The 24,153-nt window shown below is 40.9% G+C and overlaps 1 non-coding gene across 1 annotated transcript; it reads right to left on the bottom strand.

The window, feature by feature from the left end:
• Positions 1 to 3,749: 3,749 nt before the first annotated feature.
• Positions 3,750 to 3,826, bottom strand: TRNAS-UGA (transfer RNA serine (anticodon UGA)). The gene is given in 2 exon segments: positions 3,750 to 3,783; positions 3,789 to 3,826. It is a non-coding gene; the product is annotated as a tRNA-Ser (tRNA).
• Positions 3,827 to 24,153: the final 20,327 nt, after the last annotated feature.

The following is a 24,153-nucleotide window of genomic DNA, read 5'->3' as shown; positions in this document are numbered from 1 at the left end:
GGAAAGCACATGATATTACGCAATATTAAAAGGTGACCATATAGAAAGTTTTATAAAGAAACAAATGTTAAAAGTAAAATGCAGTTCTAACCCTATTAAAAGTCTTGTCCATTTTGAAAGACCCACAGTGAATTAAAATTTTAAAAGTATGGGGAAAAATGTTTTTCACCAAAAAAATTATGAGAACCATTCGTTAACATTTTTGTTTTAAGTGCCTTGAGTAAAATATTAGGAAGTGGAACAGTTTTTCAAAGGCAGGTAATAACATTCAGCTTGTGAATGTGAATTTGATTTAGCCCAAAGTGAAGTAAGGCTGAAATGGGCCATTTTATGCGTAGCCAAGTGACCCCTCCATCTCTAGTAAACTGATCCCCATACCTAGCGTAAGCACCCAACCCCTTTGCCTCACTTAGGAACCCAGTACCATAATGATGACAAAATAGCTGCTCAGATTACACTCAATAGCCCTGAAATGTGAGGGCCCTGAAAGCTAGCCAGTACCAACTGCTTTCACCAGGAACAAAGATCCTTCTGCAGCCAACTAAATTACATTCCAAGGCCTCCTTAACCTGTGACTCTAACCATGTAAAGTCTTTTTATTGCTGTTCCTAATTATAACTGTAATTTGTGTCAAAAAAATTTTTTTACAAATATGTGCAACGTATTTCTATTTCCTAAGGACAGAGAATGGTAGCTGTACCCAGTGCCTCAGGTTATCTTTTGTTTCTTTTATTGTCCTTTGTTTTGTTACCCATTCAAATGTTTTGGGTCAGAAAGAAAAACTGGGAAGTCGATTGCAACCCACACATTTCTTAAGCTGATAAGACATGATCTAAGTTAGCTTGCCCTGGAGAAAATTCAAGTAACTTTGGTGCTTACTCAAGCATTTGTATCACGGTGTCAATTTCGAGCATAAATTGTAATTCTCAAAACACATGGGCTTTCAAAGGAAAAACAAAAGCAAGTCATTTAAAAACAATATTTTCCAAAATGTCACCTGATGGATTTTTATAGCAGATTTACTATTGAAAATGCTATCTGGGTTATTTTTGGAAGAGAGAAACTGAAAATGTGTTCATCAACAAAATTAAATCAGTATATGTGGCCAACTTGTTTACAAGTTTCTTACTTTAAAGGCACTACTGAATTTATATTCTGCAATATCCAATCTGCAAGTCAAGTTGCTTTTACTCAGAATTGCATTTTTTAAATATAGCCCATCACAAACTGTTCTAGAATCAGAAATGTGTTTTTTTGGCATCAGTCCACACAAAAACCCCATTGAGATACTTCCCCCATTTAGTATTATGTAATTTTTTTATTGCTTTCCCAGAAAAATAGGAAAACATTATAAACACATTATCCTTACAGATAAAAAGAAAAAACATCCGATTACTCTTTTATTCTTTACTGTAAAAAGAATTTTTTACGTTCGGTATAAATAGATGTTTAGACATTTCTATATTGATTGCTCACACACAGGAGATAACTAAGTAACCCACATTAGACTCTTTTACAAGCTAAGTCTTTTTTTTTTTTTTTTACAAACTGTCTTAATATGGAACTCTTTTGCCCATCATTTGGTATCCAGATTAAAATCCATGGAAATGAAGTGGGTACACAATATGAAAGAATTTATGTCCGCTAGGGTCTTAGGCCAAGTATCTTCTGAATAACAGGAAAAAGAAGTTCTGTTCATCTTACTAATTATTCGTTTTTCATCTTGAAGTATCTGCTGCTTTCTGACTTGTTTGTGGCACTTTTCTTTTTCTTTTTCTTTCTTTCTTTTTTTTTTTTGTAGGAAAGGGCACATACAAAAGAGGCCAGATTTTATTGGTTTCTGTCCGACATCCTTTTTTTTCCTTTCTGTTTATATTGTAGGACAGGTTTCCTCTGGGCTTCCTAAGCCTTTGGTAACTTGGCAACAGTCTCCCTCAGATCACAGATGCCAATGGGTTAGAGAGGGCCAAATTCAGCACCATATACAGGACACTGGCTGTAGGAATCCAGGAAGCAGGAAGGCATTGCTTAATAGTCTTCAAAGGCATGCTTGGGTTGATTACTATGTCTGTGGATAAACTTACTCTAACAGCCAGCTCTCCTGGGTAAGATTTTTCAGCTGAGTTACATGGCTTGGGCCGTGTGTCCCTTGCACGATGAAAGCCTTGACCAAGCATTGACTTCTGGTTCCCTCAGGAGGCAGTCTTGGAACAGTGGCGTGCGGAAGAGATGTTAGGTGGTGTGTGATGGTGCCTGGACAATGTAGTACCCCCGCCTAAGCCCAGGACCCCTTGGTCACTGTGATTAGCAGTTGCATGGACACTTCCACGCTGGAGAGAGAAAGTCAGGCCAGGACCAGGTAGGGCCAGAAGGAGAGTTTTAGCCTGGCTTGATGAGCCTGCTCACCCAGCTCTTTCTCATAGCCACGCGTTAATGTGTATGCTTTTTCAAGTCACTCGTAATCTACAATCATGCTCCTTCCCCACTTCTTTTTTCATTTTTCATAGAGGTATCTTCTCTGTAGAATGCAATCCTCAGCTTGTAAGTGTACAGTTAGATGTGTTTTGACAAAAGCATACACCTCTCAAGAGGTGTATGTAACCCATACCCTACTCAAGATAAAGAATATGTTCATCACCCTAGAAAGGTCCCTCGTGCCCTTCTCTGTTAATCTCCACACCTCCAGCCCAGACGACAAGTACCTCCCTGACAATAAAGCAAAGGAGGAGTTTGCTGTCCTGATTTTCACACATAATGTTCCATCACAAGCAATTGTTCATGGTCATGTATGGAAGGAAGTCATATTGACCCATTGTCAGGTACTTCATGTATATAGTCACATTTATTTCTCACAGCAACCATATCAGGTAGCAATAGCCTGACTTTACAGGTGAGGCAACTGGCACCCGGATTGGTGGAGCTACTTAACCAGTAGGTTGGGGCATAAGTGATGGGGCTGCTACTGGGAACCAAGGCTATGAGACTCCCAAGCTTTTGTGAATTCTGCTCACGTTGCCACAATATAATTCCCTACCAGTGACATTTTTTTGAAAGAACAGGGACCTGCTGAGGTGGGATGGAGGCAAGACTTGACGTAGAAGGTGTGAGAGCCCTGGTCTGCGTGTCTTCATGAACGGCCCCGAATTTACCGTAGGGTGCTGGAATCTGCTCACCTCAGCTCCTGACAGCAGGCTGTTCAAAATTTCGGGTTAGTGTCGAGTTGGAAATCAGCCACAGTGAGAGTATTCACACCAAGGAAATTGGCAAATGTTACAAACCGGAGCTGTCTTTTTGCTCCTGACAGCCAGTTCTTAAACACTTCCCAGTGTACCACTGGTGACACCCGCCATGCTGATTATACTTTCCTGTGCAGTCATCCAGTCAGATAAGCCTCCTAAATAGTCAAGTGAAAAAGGGTCAGGAAATCAGCGTCTGATCTGAGTTGGGTGGTCCACTAGATGAGCGACCTTGAGCTCAAGGTCGCTGTAAATAAGGGAAGGGGCAAGCCAAGGCATATTGAGTTATGGTCCTGATAGCACCTCCAGCTGGGGCTTTCTAGTCTTCCAGGCTATGGGGCGGGGCCAGAGTAGGGCAGGACCAGGTCGGTTTTTATGGTCTATTAGCGGTTAATAAAGGAGAAGTTTGGCTGGTTAGACCTTAATTTTTGGTTTGGCAAGAGGAGCTGTTATTTTTATTTTTATTTTATTTATTTATTTATTTATTTTTTAAGGGGTGGGCACAGTTCACAGTGGCCCATGCGGGGATCGAACCCGCAACCTTGATTTTATTATCAGCACCATGCTCTTACCAACTGAGCTAACCAGCCACCCTGAGAAGTTGCTATTTTTAAATTGCAGCTTGCTTCTCAGCCTAGGTGGACACAGAAAGTCACATAGGGGCTGAGCTGTCCAAGGAAGGATTCCTGGAGTGACCCCTATTAATTATGTAAATATAAGGCTGATTTGCTTGCTAGTTCTCTCTCTCTCTCTCTCTCTCTCTTTGTGTGTGTGTGTGTGTGCGTGTGTGTGTGTGTGTGTGTGTGTGTGTGTGAAGGTACCCTTTATGGCCTGATGGGCTGCCTCTCCATACTGGTGTCTGGGTGGAGACAGGAGGACAGAAGGAAATGTGCATTCTTGGAATGACCAGATTGCGACCTGGGCCCCTTCCCGTTGAGGGTCAGTGTTATTAGACCATCTCTGAAGGACTAACATGTCTTCTCTCTTTCTATTCTCTTTCTGGAATTCCTAGTAGTTAGATGTTCTTCTGAACTTATCTCTGTCCTTTTCCTCTCAGATCTAAGGTTAATGTAGAAAATACAGGATCTCCTAAATTATTTTTTCTAATTACTTATTGAGAATACAAAGAAAAACAATTGATCTTGTCATATTTATCTTGTAGTCATCCTCCTTACCAAATTCTCTTATTAGTCTGGTAGTGTATTTGTTTCCTACGATTGCCATAACAAATTATGATACACTTCGTGGCTTTAAACAAGATAAATTTTCTCCCTCACAGTTCTGGAGGCCAGAAGTCCAAATCGAGGTAGCAGGGCCATGTTCTATAGGGCAATCCTTCCTGCCTCTTCCAGCTTCTGGTGGCTCTAAGTGTTCCTTGACTTGTGGCTGAATAACTCCAATCTTTGCCTCTGTCTTCACATGGCCTTCTCTTCTCTGCCCATCTCTGCTCCGTGTGTCTCTTATAGAGACATTTATCATTGTATTTAGGGCCTACCTAAATAATGCAGGACGATCTCACCATCCTGAACTTAATTACATCTGCAAGACTCTTTTTCCAAATAAGGTCACATTCACGGGTCCCAGGAGGTGGACACATCTTTTTGGGGAGCCACCATTCAACCTACTGCAGGTAGTTTAGGGCGGCTCTTTTATGTTTTTCTTTAATTAGAGTTTCCTGGGTTTTCCTAAGTAAATAAAAGTATCATTCAGCATTCATTACTTCAACAAATACTTATTGAACACCTCCCATAGGCCAAGGACTACTGTGGGCCAAGGGTTCTAGGTGCTGGGAGCACATCAATAAACACAACACAAAAAGCCTTGTCTTTATAGAGTGTTCATTCTGGTGAGGACAGACAGATAATCACAAGTAATAAATATAAAATATGAGTATATTGGGATGATAACTACTATAAGAAAAATAAAGCAGGCTTAGGGCTAGAGAGTGATTAGAAGGGCTATACAGAAGAACTCATTTCTCACATGTCACCTGATCAGAAGGGGGCAGGCTATTCTGCTCAGGTGACATTTGAGAAGTGACTTAAGTCATGAGAATTACTGGAAGAATATTCTTGGCAGTGGTGAGGTCCCTGAGGTACGCGTGTGCTTGATGTGTTTGGGGGATAACAGGTTAAGTAGACAAGTGACAGAAAAGTTTTAAAAGTGTCACTCTGGCTGCTGAGTGGAGAAGACACGATAGGGGACCAGAGGTGGAAACAGGAGCCAAAGTAAATAACCCAGGAGAGAGCTGAGAGCGGTTTACATTCATGTGGTGACTATGGGGGTGTAAGAAGTGCCCAAATTAGGGATATGTTTTGAAGATACAGCTGTAGCATTGCTGATGGATTGAAGAGGGGAGACATAAGAGGAGAAGAATCAAGAAGGACATGGTCTCTTTGGCCTGAACAACTAGATAAAATGAGCTGTCGTTAACGAGATTGGGAAGATGGGAAAGGAGCAGGCTTTGCAAGGACAATCAAGATTCCATGTTGATTAGGTTATGTTTGAGATGCTTATTTGGACCAAGTGGAAAAATTGAGCAGGCAGAAGAATTCCTTGTCAGGGGAGAGGTCCGGGCTGGTGATACAAATCTGGGGTTATCAGATTAGAAATGGAATTTAAAGCCACGGACTTGGATGAAATCACCGAGGTTGAGAATGTAGATAAGAAGGGGTCCAAGGACTGTGTCCTGGGGAACTCCAACAGTTAGAGGTTGGAAAAGAGGAGAATTTGGCAAAGAATACAGAGGAAGAGAAGCCAGAAAGGTGGGAGGACCAAGAGTGTGCTTTCCCAGAAGCCAAATGAAGAAAGGGTGTCTGGGAGGAGGACGTGACAAACTGGGCCAGATGCTGCTCATCAGCCAAGTAAAAGGGCCTGAGATTTGACCATTGGATTTGGCAGCATGAAGGTCATAGGTAACCTTGTTTCAGCCGAAGAGTGGGGGACAAAAGCCTGATTTAGGAGAAATGGGAGGAGAAAAAGTGGAGACATTAAGACTAGGCAATTATTTTGAGCTACTTTGCTATAAGGGGACCAGAGAAGTGGGTTGGAATCGTCAAGGAATCTGGAAATAATACTTTTATCCTTTCTTTTCCAATATTTATACTGATTATTTCATTTTCTTGTCTAATTGAATTTGATAAGGCCTCTGAAAATAATGTGGAAAATGGCATGTAAGCAGCTATCCCTATCTTTTGCCAATTTTGATGGAAATCATTTTAGGGTTCAACTATTTAGAATGATGCTTGCTGTTGAATTTTGGTAACTAAGTTGTTAGGCTTTAAAAAATAATATTTAAGCAGCTTTTATTTACCCATATTTAAAGGAATTAATGAGATGTAACATAGATACAATACAGTACACAAATCTTAAATGCCTATCTCATTAAATTTTAGAAATGAGCATACCAATGATGGAACCTTCTCTCAGATCAAAATAGATAACATTTCCAGCACCCCAGAAGCTTCCCTCTTACCTTTCCCAGCAATACCCCTCCAAAAGAAACCATTTTCGATCATGATAGAGCATTTTTGCCTAGTTTAAAATTTCTTAAATGTAACTACACAGTATGAACTCTTTGATGTCTGGCTACCTTCGCTCAACATTATATTCAGGAGATTCACCTACACTGTTGTATAGAGCTGAAGTTGATGATTCTTTTTCATCGCTCTGTGATATTCCACTGTATAAATATACAACTTTTGTTTTTCAGTTCTGTTGATGGATATTTGCGTAGTTTCCATTTTTTAGCTATTATTAGTAAAACTGCTACAAATATGTCAGTTCATTTATCCATATTTACTTAAGAATTTTTATTAGGAATAACTGATAATGCCTTCTCAGCCTCAATTCATATAATCTTAGGGATTTTCTTTTTTAATTTATATCAATGAACTCACATACCCAGAATTAAGCCTATTTGTCCAGAGTGCATTATTTTCTTAATATGTTGCTGGATTTGAATTGCCAAGGTTTTATTCAGAACTTTTACGTCTATATAATTTGAACTTGGTATATAGTTTCGTGTGCTTATTTATCAACTTTACATACTAAGGTTATGATAGTTTCATACAAATAAATTGTGAGATTTTCAATTTTGTTAACTAAAATAGCATTAGATATACTTGATTTTTAATGGTTAGAGAGAATTCAACTGTGAAATCGTATGATTTGGTACCTTTTTAAAAATGATTATTTATTTATTTTGATATAATCTTAGACTTACAGAAAAGTTGTAAGAACAGTGCAGTCCCATTCAATAATTGTTGACATTTTGCTCTACACAATTATAAATCTCTCTCTCTCTCCATGTAAAACAAGGACATTATCTTATGTAACCACAGTACAATGATAAAAACCAGGAAATGTAATATTAGTGCATTACTATTACTTAATATACAATCATATTCAAATTTCATCAATTGTTGCAGTAATACCATGAGAGCTATTTGTTTCCCAGGTCCAGGATCGAATCCAAGATCATAAATTGCGTGTAATTGTCCTTTCTTTCATCTCCTTTAACCTGGAATAGTTCCTCAGCCTTTGTTTTTCTGACCTTGGCGTTTTGGAAGAGTCCAGACTGTTATCTTGCAGAATGCCCCGCAGATGTGTTTGTCTGATGTTTTCTTGTGATTAGATTCAGGTTATGCACTTGTAGCAGGCCTGTCACAGAAGTGAGCTGTGTCCTCAATGCTTAGTGTCTTAGCCAAGGTGATGCTAACTTTGACCACTCGATTAAGTTGGTGTCCTCCGAGTTTCTTCAGGGCCAAGTTACCATTCTTCAATTTGTAATTAATAAACATTTGTGGAACATTACCTTGAGACCACTTAGATATACTGCTCCTCATCTAATATCCAGCCTCATACCTTTTTGAAAAATAATAAAGCTTTAATCACTTTCCTATTTCTTCTCGATGGTGGGGGATTCGAGTCTCCTATTTATTCTTGGGTCAGCTCTCAAATTTTCTGCCTGTCTTCTTATTTCTACATTCTGGGAAATTTTTTTTATTATTTAAAAACTTATTTATTTATTTAAGTGTGTTTTTCCAGGACCCATCAGCTCCAAGTCAAGTAGTTGTTTCAATATAGTTGTAGAGGGTGCAGCTCACAGCGGCCCATGTGGGAATCAAACCGGCAACTGTGTTGTTAAGAGCAACCAGGCTGTAACTGAGCCAACCGGCTGCCCCCACGTTGTGGTAAATTTTTATCACCTTTTATTTAAAATCCTCTCACTACATTTTTTTTTAAACTTAAGTAACCGTATTATTAATTCCAATAAAGTTTTCTTGTTCTCTGTTCCTTTTAAAAGGCATGCTATTTCTGTTTAATGGATTACAATAACTTCAGATTTCTCAAAGGATACAGACCAGAGTCCCCTAAATTATCTTCGTTACCTCCGAGGTCTTTTTTTCCTATTTGTTTATCTTGGTCTTCCTTTCATGTAGCAGTCTTTCCTCAAATGTCTGGCAAGGTTTGTTTGGTGTGCATTTCTAAGAAAGAGGCAATGTAAAGACTCTGGGACTTGTATGAACTTGCTAGAGGTTTTCTGACAACGGAAAGCTTCATTTTTGGAGGAGAGGGAGGGAGCATCACGGTGCTGGAAGATCTCTAACGGAGAGATTTATTTATACAGGACAATAGTTCCCACTCCAGCTGCCCTCATTGTCTCCAGAGTTTGTTCAGTTGCTTTAGGGAAGAGCCTGCCATTCTGTGAGGTAGAAGGGCATTTGGGTGGGACACATTCAAATAGTACCTACATTTGTAGCCCCTTTCTGACTTCAACCCCTGTATCCCCATTCTCATTTCCCAGTCAGAAACCTCTCTAGAATTCTGTAAGAAAAATAGATTCTCTCTATCCCTTCAGCCCCCCCTCACATATTCTAATTTGCTGTTTTCTCCCATAAGCTTTATCAGTCAACTCTTTGCCACCCATTTGCCATCTTCCTGCAATCTGTTGAAACCTCTAGTTCACTGATGAAAGAATCTCCCCCTTCTGTCAAATGCAGATACACAATTTTAAAATATTTTGCTATCCTTTTAGTTGGGCCTCCACACAGAGCATAATGCAAGGCTCAGATTGCCATCTTGAACCACAGCCACTCCAGTTACCTTATCATAAGCTAGCTCAGGGTAGCTGAGATTTGCCTGTTACTTGTAACTAAAACATTTCTAAGATAGAAGGGCATTGTCAATATTTATCTCTCTGCTTTAGGCTTGGGATCTCCACCCTTTCCCTCAGCCTTTCTTGCAAATTGACCACAATACAATTGATGACGTTCCTGGCTTGCAAGCGATCACTCCCACGTCACCTGGTGCACAGTTAACTTACTCCCTGATTCTCAAGTTCAAATGCCTGGAGGAGTCAGGTTGATATCATCAATGAATGAAGTGGGCCAGTTGAGGTCTGGGGCAAACAGAGTTTGTGCCCCTTAGAGGGGCAGCTGCCACTAGACAACTCTTAAGATCTCTGCCATCTGGACATGTGAACAAGGTGCCAGGTCTTGATTTTTTTTCTTTTCATTTTTTGTTTTTGTTTCTTTGTCTGCTTGTTTGTTTTCAGGTCTTTTGATTTTTAAGCTCAGAATCTAAAATTTATGTAAAAATTCCAAATTTTTAAATGTTGGCAACTAATTTTTTAAAATTTAAGTAACTGTTCTGGCCAAAGAAAACATACTGTAAGGCCACATTTGGTACTTCTGATTTGCTCCCTTAGGTGTCTGATGACATCTGATTTACGGGTCACTTTTATTACTTCTACTATTGATGATAATCTTACTGTGTATTTTCCATTAGGCATTGTGCTAAGTGGTTTATGAACATAATGGTATTTCAGTGCCACAGCAACACTGGGAAGTAGATATTACTTTTCCACTTTATAGGTGAGGGTCTCTGTGTAGCAAGAGAGATCTTTTTGAAACAGCTCTTAAGTCCTTAAATCTTTTCCTGGCTTCTTGTTATCCTCAGAATAAAAATCAAACTCAGGGTTCCTTAGCTTGGTTTACAAGGCACTTTAACGCCCAGTTCCCTACATCTCTCTCACCTTGCCTTGCGTACTTGGCTCCAACAGCACTGAAGTTTTCTCAGTTCCTTCAAACATAACAATCCTGTTCTTGATATAATATATTTTACATAAAATTCTGGTTTTAAATGCAAATATAAGAACATTTAACTCTTATGCAGAATCCCCACATTGACACAATTTGTGTTTCAAAGCTTGTGTGTATTTACCAGCACAATGGAAATGCTGTACCAAACTAACTCCACTGCTTTTATTTTACTTCTTGACATGCACACGTTCCATCAGCATGGCTTACTGATGAATAAGGAAGGAAATGAAATGATAATTACTGATACTATTAATAATATTATCCTTAATAATAATCATATGAAATAATTACTAATGAATAAGGAATGACATGAAGTATGGGTTGCCCCATCTTTCCCTTTCCTTCTGTGTCATCATTCTCAGAACAAGTTGCTGGCTAATACAGGAAAGTAACACGAATAAAAAGGGATATGATAGGGTCCCCTGGTCACTTGTGTTTCCTGGAGAGCCACTGTCTTCTTTCTTCATTCAAAGAAAGTTCTGGTTTGAACAGGAGCCATGGCCTCTCGGGACTATCAGAGCTCCCACCTCCTCAGTTGTAGGTATAACTCGCTTGCTCTGCACTTTCTGAGTCTCACTGAACTCCTGTGCGTCATGAGTCCACTAGAATTCTGCGCTCAGAGGGCCTCATGAACACTGTATACAAATGGGGGCAGCCAGGAATGGCAATCACATTGTGCTTATCTGCTCTGCTCTTGCACATGCTCCATCGTTCTCTCAGATTTCTCATACAAAATACAAGTTCAAAGATGAAATTGTTAAGAATTTCAAGGTGGCAACAGCAGAGCATGAAACCAAGCCTGGAGCCCTTCTGAGTGAGAATGGGGCCCTGTGAAACTACAGAATCCACACTCCTGAAGTTGGCCCTATCTGGAGGTGCCCCAGTTATCGTGGTTCTTTCCAGAATTTGAGGCACTTACCACGTCTTCATCCCACCTTGGGACAAATCCGCAAATCTTGTACACCAGAAAATTTTCCATGCAATTTCCTGTTATACTGGCGTGGCAGTCTACTAGTTGTCCCCTCTTCTCTGATAGTGGAATTCCCAATAGTCAACTAGAGTAATGACTACATTTCCCAGACTTCCTTGCATCTAATGTGGCTTAGGATTGTGCTCTGGCCAATGGGATGGAGGTGGAAGTGTTCTCTTCATAAGAGGCTCTTCTTGAGAGTCTGAAGTGTCTGAAGTGTGAACTCTTCTTTAGAGACTCTGTGTGTCCCTTTCACTTCTTTATTTGTTCCTGGAGTATAGGTCTGGCTTCTTGCATCTTGAGGTTAAAATCAAGCATGGTGGAGCCATAAAATAGAGGAAACCTGGGTTCTCACAATAGAATGACATAGAAACCCTGGACTACCACCCAGACACATTGGTTTGGGCTTAGTTACATTTGCAGCTAAACCTAATCCTCATAAACATAACTTGTTTTATAGTCTGTCTTTCCCAATAGACTAAGTTCTATGAAGACACAAACCCATCAGCCCTGACTGCCTTATTCACTATTGTATTATCAATACCAAAACAGTGCCCCACACAGAGTAGGGGTTTAATAGTCAGATGAATGAATAAATGAGGAAATTGAGGGCCAGAGCTGTTGATTAACCTGCCCAAGGTCACACTGGATACCTGGTAGGAAGCAATTTGTTTCCAGGTCTACCTGCCTTAAGAGTCCATGCCCCTAACACTCTACTCCATCAACCAGGCTAACTCTCAGGGCAGCCCTACTTCCCATTTTTCTCCTTTCTTGGGGAAATGACACTGTTAAATGATTTGCAGTTCCCCCAAACACTTCTTGAATTTCTTTGGGTTTTGGCCCGAGCTGTTCCTCCTGCCTAGGATGCCTCACCCACCCCTCCCCGCCTTGCCCTGTCTGTTGGGTGAACACCAACTCCCCTTTCACAACGCATCTCAGATGTCACCTCCCAGGAAGAACTGACCTTTCCTTCCTCTTTGCTCCTATTGTGCTCCCTACAGATACCTATCAACCTACCGATCATCTTTTACTAGACTTTAAATCACAACAAATTCACACTCTTGTGCCCCCGTTGTGATTTCTCCATGGGCCAGAACGGAGTTTATTCACCTCAGAATTTGCAGGCCCCGGAACATAATAGGTGACTGAAATATTTACTGAATTGGTAGGATCCTGATGACAATTCATAGATGAGGAAATTGAGTGTAAGACAGGATTAAGTATTGTTGCCCAGCTAATTCTAGTTGGCGCTAGAATACAGGTCCCCTGGCCTCAGTTTTTGTATCAGTTTGCTAGGGTAACAAAGTACCACAAAGTGGTTGGTTTAAACAAGAGAAATTTATTGTTTGCCAATTTTGGAGGTCAGAAGTCTGAGATCAAGGTGTGGACAGAGTTGGTTCCTTCTTAGGGCTGTGAGGAAAGATCTGTTCCATGCTTCTCCCCTCGCTGCGGGTGGTTTGCAGACTATCGTTAGTGATAGTTGGCTTGTGGCATCATCACCCCGGTCTCTCTTTAATCTTCACATGGTGTTCTCCCTGTGCACATATCTGTCTCCAAAGTTCCCCAACTCATCATTGGATTAGGGCCCACACTAATTATGTCGTTTTAACCTGATTACCTCTGTAAAAACCCTTTGTCCAAAGAACGTCACATTTTGAGGTATTGGGGGTTAGGTTTTCAACCTATGAATTTTAGGGGGACACAATTTAACCCATAAAAGTTTCTCAACTGAGAGTTTCTCAGCCTGGACAATTGTTAAGGTCACTTTTGTCTCTATACCCGGGGAGAGGAAGTGGCAGGCCCAAGGCCATGTAAATAGTGGCTGGAGCTGGGATTCAAATCCAGGTCGGCCTGACTCCAAATCCTGAGCTTTTAAATCCAGTACAGATTTACGATGCCCAGTTCACAGGGAGGGAGCCTTCCTTCATGGGCACACAAACCTCTGTTCCAGGATCAGCGTGCCGGTCATGTCTCTTGTCTCTGCAGCTGTTCTCAGCCTTCACTTTCAGTCATCCTCCAGCAGAGCTTTCTGGCCCATTCTGAGCTACAGTAGTGAGGCCCTGAGCAGGAGTCCACCAGCTGTCTGCCTGTCCCACCCTTAGCCCCAGCAGGGAAACAGAAAAGCCCAGAGCTTCTCATAAATACATGTTTCATTGAAATATATGTTTCAATCCAGCATATTTGTATGCTGGATTGTCAGGATCCTCAGACTGGCTGAGGGGAAATCCACCAGGGAAGGGAACTTGTACCTCATCTCCTGTGCTGAGGCCAGAAACCCTCTAAGCCTTTTCCAACATGGCACCCAGGGAAGGGTTGGGCGATGACTGACAAATCGCTTGGATGGGTGGGCCCCAGGGCTCCCTCATAGAGTCCCAAATATCCCAAGGTGATGCTGCAAGAAATCATAGGCCTGGCCAGAGTCACGTCCCATCTCTAAACTTCAATTTTACCATCTGTAAAAATAGAGATAAAAATGCTTATGTCTTACCCGTGTAATAAAAAGTTAACATTCACTGGGCTCTTCCTAAGGGGCAGGAATTATACTAAACCGGGGGTTGGCAAACATTCTGTGAATGACCAGGTAGTACATATTTTAACATTTGTAGGCAAAGAGCCAAAATTGAAGCTCTCATGAAGATATTTACATAACAAGGGAGACAACTAATTTCCATTCATTTTTTGGTGAAATTAGAAAAGTAACAACCACCTGAGGAAAGGAACCTGGGAACGCATGTGCTCATGTCCTCACCGTGGATGTGTTCAGTCATTGTCCTGAAAAAAACGAAATAATAAAACATACCTTGCACGGCGGTTGTAAGACTTCAAAATAATATTTGTATGTCAAATTGTTCTCAGTGGTTGTTCCTAAGGGGCAGGATTATGGGGAGCATGAATGTTTCATAGATTTCTATAATTGTAAATATTTTATAATCGTATGTTATTTTGTAAGTAGGGAAATATGTATAGATGAATACGTCATATATACATATACATGCTAAGTGCATCTGGTAAGCACTCAATTAACTTGTTTGTTTATGTATTTATTCAACAAACATGTAGGGAGTACCTACTGTCTATCAGGCCTGGCTATAAGAACTGGTACCTGAGACCTGAGCCCTGAAGAAGTTCCCAGGTTGATTCACAGGGTTAGGCTGGGAGGCATCTGCTGTGGTGGTAACAGTGCCAGGCGGCAAGTGTGAACCTCTAATTGCCAGTTAAGGGTGACGGAGACAGTGGGAGAAGCAGGCACCCAGAACAAAGGGTAGGTTTTATGGATTAGCTGCACTTGCCGGAGGGCAGACTGGGAAGGCAGTTTCCCACAGCTAGCAGTGATTTTCTTTTTTTTTGCAGGATTATAAGGAAAAGCATTCTTTGTTTCAGGATGGCTCAGTATGTGTCAACCTCTGTAGCAGGGAAGTGAGGGCCATAACATTTAAGGCCCCACCAAGTCGCTGATGGTTGGGAGAGACAGTGCTCAGACAGAGGCTGGGTTGCCACCCAGATGGAGTCCAGCTACCTTACACATTCAAATGTTAAACGTAAAACCCATCAGAGTTCAGGAATAAATTTACGTTGTGGGGTTGAGGAAGGTGTTTCTAACAAAGACAAAACCAGAAGCCAGGATGAAAAGGACTGATTAATTTGATGAGAGAAAAAACAAAAAATCTAAACTAATGTATTGCAAAAGAGTCCAAAACTAAGTTTAAAAAAATGACAGATTGGGAGTATACATTTATAAAATATATAATAACAAATATACATAGTATAAGCACACCTCAGCTATAAATAAATGACTTCATAAAAAAAATAAAGAATATAAATAGGCAATTCACAAAAGAAAGGGCTGAGGAACCTAAAGAGATGTTTAAAATCCCTACTATGCAAAGCTGTAAAAAACCCAACAAAAATACAATTTTTTTTTCATCTATCAGATTGACAAAATGTAACAAGGTTAATGATAGTCTGTGTTGATAGTGGACTATTTGTGTGTATACCTTTATATTTGACTAATTGACTTGAAATTGGGCAACTACTTTGGAGAGCAACTTGACTGTATGTACTTGAGTTATTTGCTTTCTTCCTCTGCCCTCACTCCCCAAGAATGTAAGATCCATGAGGGGAGGCAAGGACCTTATCTGTCATACTCACTGCTGTAGTGCCAGCACCTGGAAGAGTTCCTGGCATAACAGACCTTTGATAAATAGTTAACTCCCTCAATGAAAGCATGAATTTTACAGTCAGGTTTCATTAGACACAGAAAATCTATTCCAAAATCATTGCAAAATACTTCCATAAGGGGACAAAGATATTTCTATAAAAATATTTATTCAGTCATTATATAAAATAGTGAAAAGAAAATTACAAACAAAATAAACGTTCCCCAATGAGGGGGATGCATAAAAACAAAATTCTATTGTGGCATACTATGCAGCTATTGAAAGGAATGCTGAACACATAGTCTGTGATATTTCACTGAGTGAAAAAAACAAATTGTGCAACAACAGATGTGGGGAGAGAGAACTTCCATGCTTGACTTCTTTCGTTTTCTATTTCATTTATTTATATGGTGTACAATACGATGGTTTGATATATATAATCGTAGTGAAGTAATTACTACAGTCAAGGTAATGAGCATATCTCCTCACATAGTTAGCATTTGTGTGTGTGATGAGTGCACCTGAAATCTCCTTTCTTAGCATATTTTAGTGTTCGTTACAGTATTATTACGTATAGTCCTTATGCCTGTACATTAGCTCTCTAGACTTACGCATTCTACGTATCTGCCCAGCAGTGAAAGATATGAAAGAGAGCACTTGCAACTTTGTACCCTTTGACTAACATCTCCTCATATGAGATCATGGTATTTATTTGTCTTTCTCTGTCTGGCTTTTTTCACTTAGCAAAATGTTCTCCAGGTTAATCCATGTTGTTGCAAATGGCAGGATTTCCTTCTTTCTCATGGCTGCATAACATCCATTCATCTGTCAGCAAACAGAGGTTGTTTCCATATCTTCGCTATTGTGAATGATGCTCCAATGAACATAGGAATGTAGATATCTCTTGAGATCCTGATTTCATTTCCTCTGGATACATACCCAGAGGTGGAATTGCTGGATCATATGGTAATACTGTTTTTAATTTTTGAGGATTCTCCATACTGTTTTTCATAATGATTTTTTTTCAAAAATTTCCTTTTTTTAAAGATTTTATTTATTGTAAGTGTGTTTTTCCAGGACCCATCAGCTCCAAGTCAAGTAGTTGTTTCAATCTGGTTGTGGAGGGCGCAGCTCACAGTGGCCCATGGGGGAATCGAACTGGCAACCCTGGTGTTACGAGCATTGTGCTCTAACTGGCCACCCCTCCATAATGACTTTTTAAATTTTGTTTGAAATATTTGTTGTGAGCATATATTAGAATTATAACTTTAAAAAAATAAAGAAGCATAACTGTTATTTTAAAATAAAAGTGCAAAAGAGAAAATTCCAGCCCTTTCTAAATCACCAGGGTTTGTTTTTGTTTGTTTGTTTTTTGTTTTTTACTCTTCTCCCTTCTTTTTCAGTTTTCCCTCTTCTTCTTCTTTCTAAATTCAGTATGATTAAAAACAATTTTTTTTTAAAAAAGCGCATAACGGCTCTTTCATGTTTGTACAGCCAGGGTTGAGGCTGTGGCTGCTTCAGAATGCAGACTGAGTATGACAATCAAGGACGCTGGTGCTGGACTTGTGTATATTGAGTTTAAGTCCCAGGCTCTGAGTGAAGCACTTTACATTCCTTATCTCCTGTAACTCTAGTAGAGATTCTCTGAGGCAGGGACAGTAAGTAAATGTGCCTTCCTCCTCGGGGCAGTAGATCTTAGTGGTGCCAAACTGTTTGGGTTCAAATTCCAGCTCTGCCATTTACTAGCTGTGTGACCTTAGTAACTCTCTTACCTTTAGGTTTCTCTGTAAAATGAAGATAATAATAGCAACACCCTCCTAGGTTGTGGTCAGGATGAAACGAATTAATATGTATCAAGCCTGTAGGGCAGTGCTTGGCACCATTTTCTGAATGAGGAAATTGAGGTAAACCAGCAGGGATCCAAACCCACATCCACTGGCCTGGCTCCAGAGCCTGAGCATTCAAAGCTGCTCATCCTTCCAGTCAGCCACATTTTGAGAGTCAACCTGTCGACGTAGGAAACGTCCAAACCTGTAGAGAATTTTACTAAGTTTGTTTGAGCCGAACTGAAGACAATCACCAGAAAGCAAAATCTCAACGCATTAAGAAAATGCGCTGGAGAATGGCAGTTTTGCAGTGATTTTATACATTAGAATCAAAGGAAATGTAAGGAGGGTTACAGGAACTCCATTGGTGGTTGATTAAGGGGGTGGGAGAAAGTAAGGCAGGGAAATCTCTGGGATTGGATAAAAAGTAAAATGGAGCGACATATTTCTTTTACATTGGTGGGTACAGGATAGTTAATAATTAACATTTATAGCAGATAGAGATGGTATTCGGGGAACAAGATAACAATGAAGGGTTCTGTGATCTTGTGCTCTGGTGCAGTGGGGTTCAGAAAAAGAGATTACTCTGACATTTCAAGGGTATGTTAACTAAGATGCAAAAAGAGAATAGTCGGGCTCACTTATGGGTAAAAATTGACCTTTGTGAAGAAAGCTACAGGCCCAGGATGTGACTACCCACCCTGACCTAGTTTGAGTTCGGAATTTTTATGTTCAGACCATCCTATGTGGTTAATTTCTGTGTCTGAGTTTGTGGGGCCCGCCATGCTGGTCTCCCCCGAGCTCGTCAGCCTTAGCGTGCGGCTCCTTTTTCATCCATAAACCTTTCACTTGGACTCTGAGACAGAATGGGGCGGTGGACTTGAAAGAAGTTCCCTTCTTGATCCTTCCTGTGTTTCTTCAGCGATGGAGCAAAGCAGTAATCTCTTAATTAAGCAGGAGGCAGCCTTAGGAAAACTAGAAGCAAAGTCTTCCGCACTCCAAAACCCACAGAATTTTTATGTTAATTGTAAAATGAATTTGTGCAAGACCCTGGGAGGGTCTCAGGATCTTGTGTTTTGTGGCGGGATTCATTTCCTTCTTGGCCTGAGGGCATGGCGGCTCCTTCCTGCTAAGATTCCAGCCGGTGGAGGCAGGTGGAGGCAGGCCTGGCCAGAACTCCACAGGTTGGGCCCTGCCTGACTCACCTCTCTGCCACCCCCAGTGACCCTGCTGTAACGGTCCAGCAGTGAAAGACGTGAAAGACAGCACCATTCAAAAATTACTTTCAAAATCATATTTTTAAGATATTTTAATTGCTTTCCTTCAAAAAATTTTAGAGGATGCTTATAGAAAAAAGGAGCAGACGGGAAATCGTTACTTTTTATTAACAAAAGTGAGGTCACAGAGGGAATGTGGCAAAACCCAAGACTTCCTCTGGGCTGCCCCCACAGGTGCTGTCCCCTTCACCCCCAACCCCTCACTCCTCCACTCCCCTCATCTCCTCACCCTGCTCACTAGGTGTGGCCAAGCTCTGGGGCCTGGAGGTAGAGCCTGCAGTGAAGTAACAGTCCAGAGGACATCTGGTTGAACAGGATCTGCTCCTATTCTTACCCAAAGCCCTTTTCACACCCTTACCTTTCCACGATTTGGGCTCCTCCCCCACCACTTTCTTCCTGCTTATAATTTTGTATAATGATTTAATTCCTGGGGTTTGTATGTGTGCAGAATTGCTGGGTGCATTGGGGGAAAGGAGGCTGGCTTCTACTCAACTGAAAATAAAGAGTAATAAGCCACAAAACCAAAACACACGCACAAAAGACAACTTTGAAACCAGTATTTACTCTGGTTTTGCTTTTGCTTTGAAAGGTCATACAAGTTCTAGAGGGCATAAAATGGAAAACACAAAATGAAAATGCAGCTACTAGCTGACACCAGGAGCTAGCCAACCTTTTTGTTAACAGTCTGTTTCTTCTCTTTGGGTCACATACAGAACACCTGTGATGTTTACTTGCCCCTGGGGCTGGGTAGACAGCCCACCTGTCACTGTGAACCTGTGTAGAGAGATGTCCCCCTCAATCCCTGACCCCCTCCAGTATTAGAGGTCAGTGGTGTTAATGGTTCATCCTTGGGAAGGTTCCGGGGCGGGGGGGGGGGGGGGGGGGGTGAGGGTGGTGGTGGCTGGAGCTAAGGACTGGGCAATGACCAGTGTCAATTTGTGACTCCACTATTGTGGTCAAAGGGTTTGTGAACAATAAGTTGACCAGATTCCATCTGGGCTCCTTGACTCAGCAGAAAGCCTCCCAAAGGGCAGAGTTTAGGCCCCTTTTTCCTTCCTCTCCCTTTCAAATGTATTCCTTCACTCACTGGTTAAACATTAACTGACCCCCACCCTGCCAGGCCAGGGGCCTCTGAAATAGGGAAGCAGTCATCCCAGGTTTCCAAGAGCTCTCAACCTGGGGAAAGTAGGAGACAATGAATGTGACCACGGGGTACCCTAGGAATGTAGGGGAAGGGAGGTGGGAAAGGAGAGAAGAAGGAAGGGCATGTAACAGAACCCCTGGGCTGTGTGTGGACCATATAAAAGAGAATATTATATATTACAACAGCATTTTCATTTGGAAAATGCAAAACAAGACTAATTTTTTTCTCAACGTAGACGATGGGAAGTAAAATGGGAGGAAATCTGGTCAAGTAATCTGGTTTGGGGATTATCGAATTTCTTATAAGATCCCAAACGGGTTGGGTTTGAGGGAAGGGGTGGAGAGGGGGCGGGGAGCGTTTCCAGAGGCCAGTTAGGAATGGGTGGGTGTGACCTGTTTTTATTTACCAGAATGGGGGATGGGAGGGTAGGTGCAGTTGTGCAAGCGGAGAATCTGGGCCCTGAGGCTCAAAGGGAGAGTTTGGCAAATTCAGGGCCATAGCAGGAGGGGCAGTGACAAGAGATGATACTGAGAGATTGGCAGGGCTGGACACCTAGAGTCCTGAGCGCTTTCTTACCTGTGTCCATAAGGCAATGGGAAGCCACAGAGCGTATTGGCTAGCCTTCTTTGATTAGAGGCTATAAAATTCCATTCCAACTATTTTAAGAAAGACAAAGGGCTCTCTTAAAGACAGCTGAAGAACAAACAACCAGGCCCAGGGAAGAGGAAGAGGGGCTCACAGCTACAGGAATTTGTGTGCTAACTCTCTGGGGACTAAGGACAACTTCCTTTACCAGGCTGCCACCATATGCTAAGCGTTGCTCTCAGCCCTTCACATGTATAAGCCTATTTAATCCTCATATGACGAGGCCTCTGTAAGAGTGACCTGTTGTTCTCATCCCCATTGTGCAGGTGAGGACACTCAGACCCAGTTATGTGACTTGCCCGAAGTCACACAGGTAAGTGAGTGGTGGAGTTGAATTTCAAATCTAAGCAGTATGGCTCCAGAGCTCACATCAGAAAACCATCCCAATTAAGTTGCCTTGCATTTCAATTGACTTAACATTTCTGTGCATCTTCACTCAAGTTTAAAATTCCCAGCAAAGAGGGCATCATGGGCCCAGTGTGGATCTTATGCCCAACTAGGGGTGGCCCATGGGGCCAGATTCTGGGATTGTCAATTCCATCATACCCACACGGAGAGACGGCAGAGGAAAGTTGGTGCCATGAGCAGAATAGACCATGGATAGACAAATGGTCTAGTTCTCTATTGTGGAGGGGATTGAAAGAAGAAAATAATAAGGTCAGATTTGTATTCTAGGGAGGTCACTCTAGCTACCTGATGGAGGATGAACTGGAGGTTCTAAGAGTGGGGCCCAGGATCCCCACTGAGGACACTGGTCCAGTCATCCCGCAGGAAATGCTGATAACTTCAGCCGGGGCCATGGCTGGAGGTGTGTGAAGAAGGAAATGGATTTGGAAGATACAAAAGAGATGATTAACAGGATAGAGGAACAGGGAAGAATGGGATAGAGGAGCAGGAAGTGGAGAGAATTCAAGAATAAATGCAACGCTCTGGCTTGAGCAACCAGATTGATGGAGTTGCCAGAAGGAGCAGGTATGGGGAAAGTATGAGCCATGCTGAATTCAGGATGTCTGTGAGCCATCAAAGTGAGATGCTCAGGTGGCAGTCAGGTGTTTGTTTGGCAGATCTGGAGGGAACTTTGCTTGGATTCAAGTCTCTACAGGACTGCTCCAAGCTCGTATGGAGGCTTTTAGAGCAGGGGTTGGCAAATGTTTTCTGTAAATGGCCAGAGAGTATGTATTTTAGGCTTTGTAATTCATATGGTCTTTGTGAAAACTACTCAACTCTGCTGTTGGGGCATGAAAGCAGCCACAGACAATACTTAAGCAAATGGGCCTGACTGTGTTCCCACAAAACTTTATTTTTGGATACTGAAATTTGAGTTTCATAACATTTTTATGTGTCAAGAAATAGTATTCTTCTTTAGATTTCTTTCCCACCATTTAAAAATGTTAAAACCATTCTTAGCTTGCAGGGATCATATAAAAACAGGGAGCAGGTCAAGTATTATTTGACTGGCAGGCTGTACTTTCCTAATCCCTGTTTTGGAGAATTAGGAAAAGTCACCCCATCCTCCAGCATGACATTTTATGTTAGCTTATTATTTTTTAATAATGACCATTATGACAAACATTAAGTCATTCTGTATAAGTTACACAAATTAAATATTGAATGTAAAATAATAGAAAATTATCACTGTTGCAAATATATTGCAATTCTTCAATGGTAGTCATACTTGATTTTAGAAAATAACAAGATTTTTGGTTCTTAGTACATTAATGTCCTATCAAAATCACTTCCTTCTATGTATACTGTTGATTTCGATTGTAAATTTTTATGGAGTTGCAGTAGCCCATATTTTTCATAATTCTTTTTTTAACAGGACTTTATTGGGGAACAGGTGTGTACTTCCAGGACTTTTTTTCCAAGTCAAGTTGTTGTCCTTTTAATCTTAATTGTGGAGGGTGCCGTTCAGCTTCAAGTTGTTGGCAACCTTGTGGTTGAGAGGATGCGCTTCAACCAACTGAGCCATCTGGGAGCTCAGTGGCAGCTCAGCTCAAGGTGCCGTGTTCAATCTTAGTTGCAGGGTGCGGAGCCCACCATCCCTTGCAGGACTTGAGGAGTTCAACCGGCAAACTTGTGGTTGAGAGCCCACTGGCTCATGTGGGATTCGAACCGGCAGCCTTCGGCCTTAGGAGCACGGAGCTCCAACCGCCTGAGCCACAGGGCCGGCCCTCATAATTCTTTAAATTCCATTTATTGTCTGGAATAGAACATTTTTAAAAGGCCATGACGTTTTTTTCAGTAGCCTAAATCTTTTTTATGGATGTTTTTAGTGGGGTTCAGTATAGCAAAATAAAATGAAATAATTTTGAAATTTAGTTTTGGATCTTGGAAATCACAATAAAACGAGTCTTCCTCCTTTTTCTTAGCATTTTCTACATGGGCAATGGCATCAATAACCTATGTTTTATAAGTCTGTCTTCTTTTTTTAAACAAGGAATACCTTAATATTTTCCGTGCTTTCAAGGGCATTATATACATATTAAATTTTGTTTCCTGTATGGTTTATTTATAAGATTTTACCTAAACACCATTTCATATTAGTTATGAGCAAATACATTTAAAAGTTGAAATTTGGGCCAGCCCGGTGGCTCAGGCAGTTAGAGCTCCATGCTCCTAACTCCAAAGGCTGCTGGTTCAATTCCCACATGGGCCAGTGGGCTCTCAACCACAAGGTTGCCAGTTCGATTCCTCGAGTCCCGCAAGGGATGGTGGGCTGTGCCCCCTGCAACTAGAAAACGGCAACTAACTGGACCTGGAGCTGAGCTGCGCCCTCCACAACTAAGACTGAAAGGACAACAACTTGAAGCTGAACGGCACCCTGCACAACTAAGACTGAAAGGACAACAACTTGACTTGGGAAAAAAAAAGGCCTAGAAGTACAGACTGTTCCCCAATAAAGTCCTGTTCCCCTTCCCCAATAAAATATTAAAAAAAAAAAAAAAGTTGAAATTTGCTAGAGTATACTTTGCATTATAGAATCTATTTCTTTATTAATATCATTAACAGTTCCTAGAAAAGGTTTTGCATCCTGACTTTCGAATTTTTAGTGACATAGCATCCACTTTGACATAGCAATGACTTTCTCATTGGGAATTCAATATTGACATTCAACGTTTGAAAATTTATGTTTGAAAATACATGTTCAAAACACTCCAACATTTAATTAAAACTGAAATTTTGCTGGATAGTTCATAGACAATATTTTAAAATTCAGTGATGTCAAAAGAACTTTTGACCACATCATTTACTATCAAGTTTAAAGAATACACACAACAAAAAAGAAAGATTTCCCTAGAATTCTTTTTCAAGGATCATCTGTTAAAATCCATTATAGTTTTCTGTGCCTTTTTGTTGCATTGTCATATTTCTGGCCCCTGGGTTATTTTTGTCTAGATTCAGTTTTTGTAAGTAGTCTACTGAGAATGTAAAATCCTTCCCTAGTCGAGTCATCGGCTAAACAGAACCCCCCCAAGATGTTCACATATAGATCTATTTGCATTTTTGGAAATCAACAAATCTAAAGGAATTGTTATGTATTCATCGTAGCGTGTTCTTGGAGTTGTATTTAAAATAATTGAGTAATGTCTAACATTTCTTGTTTTACTTAACATGATCTTACTCATTGCATCTATACTTTTAATTATTTACTTTTGTCTTTTATTCCCTAAACAATGTGTAATATTATTTTGTGTCAATGTTTATATTTTGCATAAATGTTCTGACATAATGGTATCAAATTTTGCTATGATTTCTGCCAAATAAAGAACATTTCCCATTATCACACTC

Source organism: Rhinolophus sinicus, chromosome 14, assembly GCF_057876585.1.
Source record: "Rhinolophus sinicus isolate RSI-liver-muscle chromosome 14, RSI-T2T, whole genome shotgun sequence".
NCBI lineage: Eukaryota > Metazoa > Chordata > Mammalia > Chiroptera > Rhinolophidae > Rhinolophus > Rhinolophus sinicus.
Note: the sequence above shows the minus strand (reverse complement) of the source record. Positions and strands in the feature narration are given on the sequence as shown.